This window comes from Mus caroli, chromosome 5 (assembly GCF_900094665.2).
Source record: "Mus caroli chromosome 5, CAROLI_EIJ_v1.1, whole genome shotgun sequence".
NCBI classification, from domain to species: domain Eukaryota; kingdom Metazoa; phylum Chordata; class Mammalia; order Rodentia; family Muridae; genus Mus; species Mus caroli.
The window spans coordinates 26279071-26287401 of record NC_034574.1 but is presented as its reverse complement, the minus strand read 5'-3'; positions in this window follow the sequence as shown (position 1 = coordinate 26287401).

The following is an 8331-nucleotide window of genomic DNA, read 5'->3' as shown; positions in this document are numbered from 1 at the left end:
GCCACGGTGGCAGCAGGCACCCTTCACTGCAACTGCCCTAATCCTCCTGGCAGGTGCAAAGTGGTGCTCTCCTAGGCTGTCGCAGTCCACAAGACCCTGCAACATCGGATCCAAACAAGGATTGTCACAACAATCCACATCTATTTCCGTCTGCCTTTGCTAGTTTTATGTCAACTTGACCCAAGCTAGAGTCATCTGAAAGGAGGGAGCCTCAACTGAGAAACGGCTTCCATAAGATCCGGCTGTAGAGCCTTCTTTTCTTAATTACTGATTGATGGAGGAGAGCCGAGGCCATTGTGGGTGGCGCTATCCCTGGGTTCTGTATGAAAGCAAGCGAAGCAAGCCATGAGTGAGCAAGCCAGTAAGCAGCACTCCTCCATGGCCCCTGCATCAGCTTCTACCTCTGGGTTCCTGTCCTGACTTCCTTTGATGATGGACTCTGATGTGGAAGCATAAGCCAAATAAACCTTCTCCTGCCCGAGTTGTTTTGATCACCACGGTGTTTCATCGCAGCAGTAGTAATCTTAACTAAGCCACCATCTCTTTGGAGGAAGCAGCCTTTAAAGATTCAAATGGCTTCAATGTAATCTGGTACTCAGCTAGAAGGGAAAGCCAGGGTCCTCCCTCAACCAGTGACCTGAAACAAAAGGAGGCAAGGCCTTTGGTAAGAGCGAGAAGTGGGGTCCTTTTCCAGCCGGAGGCGAAGCCTTTCCGGAGATGTTGTCTATGACTTGGGCTGGCTGGGCCAATTCAGTTTGGTATGTGGAGAACTACATGGTTGCCTCCATGTAGGTTGCAGTTCTGAGAGTCACTCATGAGCTCCAGACTTAAAGGTTAATGAGATAAAACCATCTATAAATCAGGGTGATGGCTGACACAGGAAGGCCCCCAGCTCCTGCCCCACTGCACTAACACCATAATTGCTCTATTTCAGGCTGTCCAGATGATTACATTTGATTGCATACCCCTGTATGTGAACAAGTGTATAATCATAAAATGTGCACTTAAATTATAAGCTACCTTGCTCAAGGCTTCTTTCTAAATTTAGTTATTCGATGCCAAGGAGAAAAGGGGCCAATCATATATTAACCAAATTAATCATCTCAGAATGAACTGATTTGGGGAAAGATTTAGAAGTGAATTTTCCCACACAGGACAGAATTCTATATGTTACATTCAACATATATGTTCTAGGTGCTGCTGAGATGGCTTAGGGGGTAAAGCACTTACTGCTCTTGCTCAAGGAGCTATATCTGAATGCCTATTAATAATAGTAATAATAATAATAATAATTCCAGGCATGGTAGTACATATCTGGACCCCTAGCACTGGGCATGGGAAGATACAATAGATCCTAGGAACTTACTGGTCAGCCAAATTCTTTGTACCTCCACAGCTTATTTTCTTTTCAATGAAAGTCAGAAGATAGCATTATGAAGTTTATTCTCTCCTTCTACCTGTATCTAGGCCCCAGAGATTGAATTTAAGGGATTGCTACACTATTGTGGCAAGTGCCCTTTACCCACTGATCCATCATGCCCTATATATATATATATATATATATATATATATATATATATATATATATATATATGTATATACACACACATACATACATATATGTATATACACACACATACATACATATATATGTATACACAGACACACACACACACACGCATGCACGCACATCTAAGACACACTGGACTGAGACATCACCCCAGCTGCACGTGTGTGTGTGTGTGTGTATGTTTGTATGTGTAATGGAAAAGGGAAAATGACACATAGCTCATTTCTAATGGCTAGATGTGGCCTTAAACAGAAAGTGCATTCCCCAGGGTGTGTTTTGAAGCCTTTGGCACGACAGAAGACATTTTTGGATCTGACACATTCTGACCCCTCTGGCTGGATCCATTTCCCCCTGGAAGAACTCCTGAGAAGCATGATCTAGTGGGAGCAGGTCCTCCAATCAGCCTGTCCCTTCTGAACACCCCACTGCGTGTGTTCCCAGCAGACATGGCTTCAAGTTAATGAAGTTGTGAATGAATGCAGGTGAATCCTAACGGAGAAATTTAGAGGATCAGAGGGTGAGCCCCATTTCAGTAAGAAAGACAGCAAGAGGAGGAAGCTGAGACCTTTCAGAGAGCGGAGTCTTAGCAGCTGCAGCCCAGGACAGCCCAACCCTGCTGGCCTTGCCTCTGTCCTCAAAGAACAACAGCAGCTTTGCTTGGCCTGTTGCATCAGCTGCTACACTCCGCCCTTCCCTTCCCCACCCCAGGAAGTGGTAAGGAGAGTTAAGTAACAGCCTGTGAGGCAACCACTCGGGGCAGCTGGAAATCTGGGGGAGGCTGTCTCTCTCCTTCCAGCCAGGCTCCACCCAACAGTCTCTCTTTAGATTCAAATCCATGGAAAAAGAAGTGCTCAGCTGCCAGAGTCCTCCCCACTCTCCTGACGTTGCTTCATCCCTGGTACCCACATGGTAGAGAAAGAAAATAGATTCCTGCAAGTCGTCCTCTAGCCTCCACATGTAGGCCTGTGACATCTGGGGATGATGTGCAAGCATGCACGTGCACGCGCGCGCACACACACACACACACACACACACACAAAACAAATAAATAAATGTTAAAAATATTTTAAAAGGCTTTTTAGGACTAGAGAGATGGCGCAGTAGTTAACAGTGCTTACTACTCTTGCAAGACCCTGGTTTGCTTCCAACACCTCATCAGGTAGCTCACAACTCCAGTTCTGGAAGAGGCCAGAAGAGGGAGTCACATCTCCTAGAGCTGGAGTTACAGACCCTTGTGAACTGCCATGTGGGTGCTAGGAATTGAACCCAGGTCCTATGGAAGAGCAGTCAGTAAGTATACTTAACCGCTGAGCCATCATCCCAGCCCCATGTAACCCTGCTGTCCTGGAACTCAGAGATCCCCCTGTCTCTGATTCCTCAATGCTGGCACTAAAGGCATGTCCCCCACAACTTTTTCTTAATTAAAAGAAAAAGAACCTATGACAATATACTAAACTCAAAGGCTATATTAGCTATCATTACACACAAATTCTCTATTTTTAAATTATTATTATTGTTATTATCATGAAGATGTTTGCTGAGATAGGGTCTCACTCTGTAAACAAGACTAGCCCTGATCACACAGTGATCCTCCTGCCTCAGCCTATTAAGTGCTGGGTTACAGATGTTCTCTACCATACCCAGTTCATGTCTTTTACTGATATGCATTGCTGTTAGTCAGGTTCTAGAAGGCTTGAAGGCCAAGGATGGGCTCCTCCCTCATCATCAGCATCTTGTAAAGTGTGGGACCAAAGCTGCAGGACTTAGATTACAGGTTAGAAGAGCAGGCCCGGGTGGAGCCATGACATTCTGAAACTGTCCAAACGATCATATGATTACTATCTAGCTAGAGGTTTTCTGGTAAAGAGCAAAGGCACACTAATTGTCCCTTCGGAGCTAATCCAATTGAGCCTGTCAAACACCTAGATAAGGAAATGCCCTTAGGAAGCTGTCTGTTCCAGAAACTTTAAGAAAGAGCATAAAGCCAACCTAAAATGTAGGTTGAAATACTGGTCTCTCTGGGCATTGTCCAGCTCGCCCCCTCAGTGTTTCCCTCAACAATGGTCTCTCAGCCCCCTCTCACCTTCCCCGTGCTAGATTCTATCTTCTAGGTTGAGGTTTGTGCTGCTTGTCTGATGTTTTTTAGTTATGTTTGCGGGCATGCTCGTGCTTGTCACAGGCTCGTATGGGACTAGAGGACAACTTTACGGAATCATTTCTCTCTGTGTTAATAGGGATTCCAGAGATTTGAACTCACATTGCTAGGCTTGGGTTGCAAACATATTCACCTGATGAGACATTTACCTACCAGCCCATTTTCTGAATTCTTCCTACATAGATCACCAGACCCAGGGAGCTGAGGGGATCCCAGAGTGAGATCTGAGTTAGAGTCCTAGCTGGTATTCTGTGGAAGGGTGGCCACCTTCCCTGGGTCACTTGCTCCTAAGAAATGTAGCCTCGGGTTGTGTAGACACAGGTGAGCAAGTCCTGATCAGGATGGGCTTTGGCTCCCTGTTTTCTGAGGTCCTTGTTTAAGAACTACTTCTTGCCGGGTGGAGCATGACTTTAATCCCAGCACTCGGGAGGCAGAGGCCAACAGATCTCTGAGTTCCAGGCAGGCAAGAACTACTTCTTTCACCTGTGAGATCAAGGGCTACCGATGCCACCTCGAAAACTGTGTTTGAACTTTTCCTACAATCTGGGAAACTTGGGCTGCAAGCTCATGGATTAGACAGAGATGCGCAGCACTTGCAGTTCTGTTGAAGGTCATACTCGATTCGAGCCCCTTCTGAGAGCTGAGAGCCCCTCCAGACTTGAGTGCTCAACCAGGTTCTCTTGCTGGTGATCCAATTTCTTCTAACCCCCTTTCTGACTCTGCTCTATGCATTTGGGGTTTGGGGAAGGAGATGGCTTTTTGAGACAGAGTCTATATATCCTAGGTTTGTCTGGAACTCATCGTTTCCTGTGTGCTGAAGCTCCCCAGCACCAGAACCCACTGTGCCACCTCACTCTGCCCCTCGCTCTACCTTTACGATGCATTCCTTCTTAAGTGTTCCTAATTGTCTCAGAGGGACAGGAAGCATCCTTCCTTCCTTTTAGGCAAGTAGACCTGAGGCTTCAAGCTGTTGGCTGAATGCTAGATTTCCTCAGCGCCCTGTAGACACAGTCCTACCCACTGTGGGGTTGGCTCCAGGGCTCATGTGAAGCCAGTAGGAGAGTACCTCGATGTGTCAATGTGTCCCCACTAGTCACAAGCCCCTGTAGAGCTGTGCCACCCTGGCACCCCCAACCCTTCTCAAAGGAACAGTAAGTAAAAGAGGACATGCGAATTAGGCAAGCCAGTGCTGCAGAACAAGGAAAGTGCAGGAGCTCAGAAAAACCAGAAGGAGGTGGCCCTGTGAGCAGGAGCAGCAGGCAGACTGGGAGGGTGACTGGAGCTGGCTCAGCAAGGGGCCCAAAGCAGTGGACAGAGATCCAGACCAATGTGACCAAATCATCTTCCACGTTGTGTAACAAAGTCATATGTGTCAACTAGAACAAAGTCATACGTGTCAACTAGAACACAGTCATGTGTAAATTGGAACACAGTCATAAATGTGTCGCCTAGAACACACCTGTGTCAACTAGAATACAGTCATGTGTGTCAACTAGAGCACAATTATATGCGTCAACTCAAAAGTTTCCTTTTTTCACATCCTGCCCCCAACGAAGAAGGTAAAAAAGATGGCTGCCCACAAGATTTGACATTTTCAGCTGTTTCCAAGAATGGAAAAGATCCATAAAAAGGAGTAGTCAGAAGCAGGGTGTGGTAGCCACACCTTTAATCCCAGCATGTGAGGCAAAGGCAAGTGGATCTCTGAGAGTTTGAAGTCAATCTTGTCTAAATAAGGAATTCCAGGCCAGCCAAAGCTGCATCGTGAAACCCTGTCTCAAAAACAAGCAAGCAAGCAAGCAAGCAAACAAGCATAGTCGTGGGCTGCAGGCAGAGGTGGCTGCTTCTGCAGCGAACTGAGGTCCGTTTCCTAGGATCCACAGCAGGCCACGCACACTTGCCTGTGACTCCAGTTCAAGGCTCCAGCTCCCTCTTCTGGCCTCCAAGAGCACCTGCACACATGTGGCACACATCTGACAGACAGGCACACACATACTCAGGAATAAAAATAAATTTTAAAAACAATTTTAAATGAGCGGTCACGTGCTGAGCATGGTGGCTCCTACCAGTAATCCAAACACTCGAGAGGGCTGATACAGCAGAGGAGGAACATCAAGAGTCTGAGGCCATCCTGGTCTACATCCTGGTGTGAGACCTTTTCACAGCATAGATAAGCAAACGCTAGCCTTCTATCCTAAGTCTATCCCTTGGCACAGGCGGCAGCACACTCTTCTTAAGGGAGAGCTGAACAACCCAATGGAAGGAGGGAATGAGAGCTGAGAAGACTCAGCAGGAACCCTCACTTTGCAGATGGAAAAACTAAGGACCAGGTCAGTTGGTTAACCAAGGATGCGCGTGACATCACTGAGACAATGCTGCCCACAGGCTGGAGCAGCTCAGAATTCAAGCTTCTGGTCCTCCATCCTGTTTCACAGATTCCCTTTCCCACTGCCAGACTGTTGTGCTTACTGCTAAAAGTTTGTCCTGGAGCGCCCTCCCCTGGTTCTCAGCAAGCCATTAGGGCGGCTGTGGTATAAACCATAGCTCTCCATCTTGAGCCTGCCACACAATCACCTGTGGGTTTGGTTTAAAAAGACTGTTGGGCACCACTCCAGGAGTTTTCAAGATCTGGGATGGCATCTCAAATTCTTTCTTTTTTTTCTTCTGGGTCTTGGAGACAGGGTCTGGCTATGTAGCTCAGGCTGGCCTCCACCTCACAGCAGTCCCTCACCTCCTGAGGCTAGAATTACTGTTATGTACCCAGACTCAGCTTTGGGAGGTGGGGGTTGAAACAGGGTTTCTCTGAGTGGCCCTGGCTGTCCTGGAATCGCTCTGTATACCAGAATGGCCTTGAACTTACAGAAATCTGCCTGCCTTTGCCTCCCGAGTGCTAGGAATAAAGGCGTGCGCCACCACTGCCCAGCTTCCAACTCAGCTTTTAAAAAGCATCTTGGTGTCTGGGAACGTATATAACTTAGTAAAGTGTTTGCCCAGCATGCGTGAGACCCTGAATTCAATCCATAGTACTGAGTAATCTAGACACAGTGTGAGCCCAGCACTCAGGAAGTGTTGACGGGGGAATCTAGGTTCTAGGCCATTCTCAGCTACAGAATGAATTTTAGGCCAGTCCATGTTATGTAAGACTTTATTGCTACTATGCTTCACAGACTGTGGTAGCATCTCTGGTATCAACGAAAGAGAACATTAATCTTGGAGCCAGAACTTTGGGGTTCAAGGTCCAGAGTTGGAGAGAGAGAAGAGGGAGAGAGAGAGAGTTAATATATAAGTCAGATGTCACCAGGAGCCAAGGAACATTCATGCTGATGGAACAGTCTCTTAAACGGAATAGTGTTTATCCTTCCATAATATTACTTGAAAACACATCAGGGCTCGGCTTGCAAAGTTGCCTGGCACAGTCTCAGCCCTAGAGGAGCAGCTAGGAAGCGATAAGCATGCGAATCCTAATAATTACCCTAACAGGTCAGAAGCCAGGAAAGGAACCCGGAGCCTCCGAGTGCAGAGCACCCAGCCTGGTCCGGGGAGTCGAGCCAGGCTGTGAAGAGCACCTGAGGGTTTTAAGTCGCATTTTGAGGGACTTTAAGGGTTCTTAAAAAGTGGGGAGCTGGAGAGACGGCTCAGGAGTTCGGCTATGAGCGTTGAGTCCTAGCACCTACATGATAGCTCACAACCACCTGTAACTCCAGCTCAGAGGGATCAGAAGCCCACTTCTTGCCTCTGTTGGCATCAGGCATGCACGCATGTGGTGCACAGATACACATGCAGCCAAACCATTCACACACATCAAATTAAAATTAAATGTTTAAAATGATGTACCAAAACAGACAGTATATGCAAGAGTCACAGAGGCACGGGAATTAGAGCCAGTCCAGGATAATAGCAGGTAGTTCTAAGTGACCAGAGTTCCTTGGGTATGGGAAGAGAATTGAAGTCTGGGGCAAGGTTCACAGAAACCTGGAGTTTGGCCTGATTGTGAGTCTGGTGGGAAGCCACTGGAAGACACCCAACACTTCACTAGAGAATTCCTTGGAAAACAATCCCTAATGACTCCCCTAAAGAGCTCCTCTCTGCCCCTTGCCTGAGAACTTCCGCTGCCTGGAAACCCAGCCCAGAGCCAGGTGGTGGCCCCAGGGAACAAGCTTCCCTAAAAGGGAGCACCCCAGCTTCTTCCTTCCCGGCATCTGAGGCGCGCGGCACTTTCCCTGGAGGTTTTCTCATTCCCTCCCCCGAAGGGTGTGGATCATTCAAGAACAAAAGGGTGTTATCAGTAGCTGAGAGGTTCTGCGAGCCGGAAGGACTTGTGGGCACAGCGGGGGTGGGAGGCTGGGTTCCCCCACCGCTGATGCAATGCAGGAAGAGGCAAGTGGAAACCCACACCTGAAGAGCAGCCTGGGCCCGCTGACAGGTACAGAGTTCTGAGGCTTGAAGGGATCTGAGAACTCGCCATCCCAGGTGCCCCTGATCCTGCCTGCAGCTAGCTGATACCTGGCCCTCAGTCCCCACATACGATTCCAAGAAGGAAGATCCCAGTGCTAGGGAAACCGAATTCTGTTGACCTTGCGCCTCCTACTGAAATGTTCCCATAAAGCCT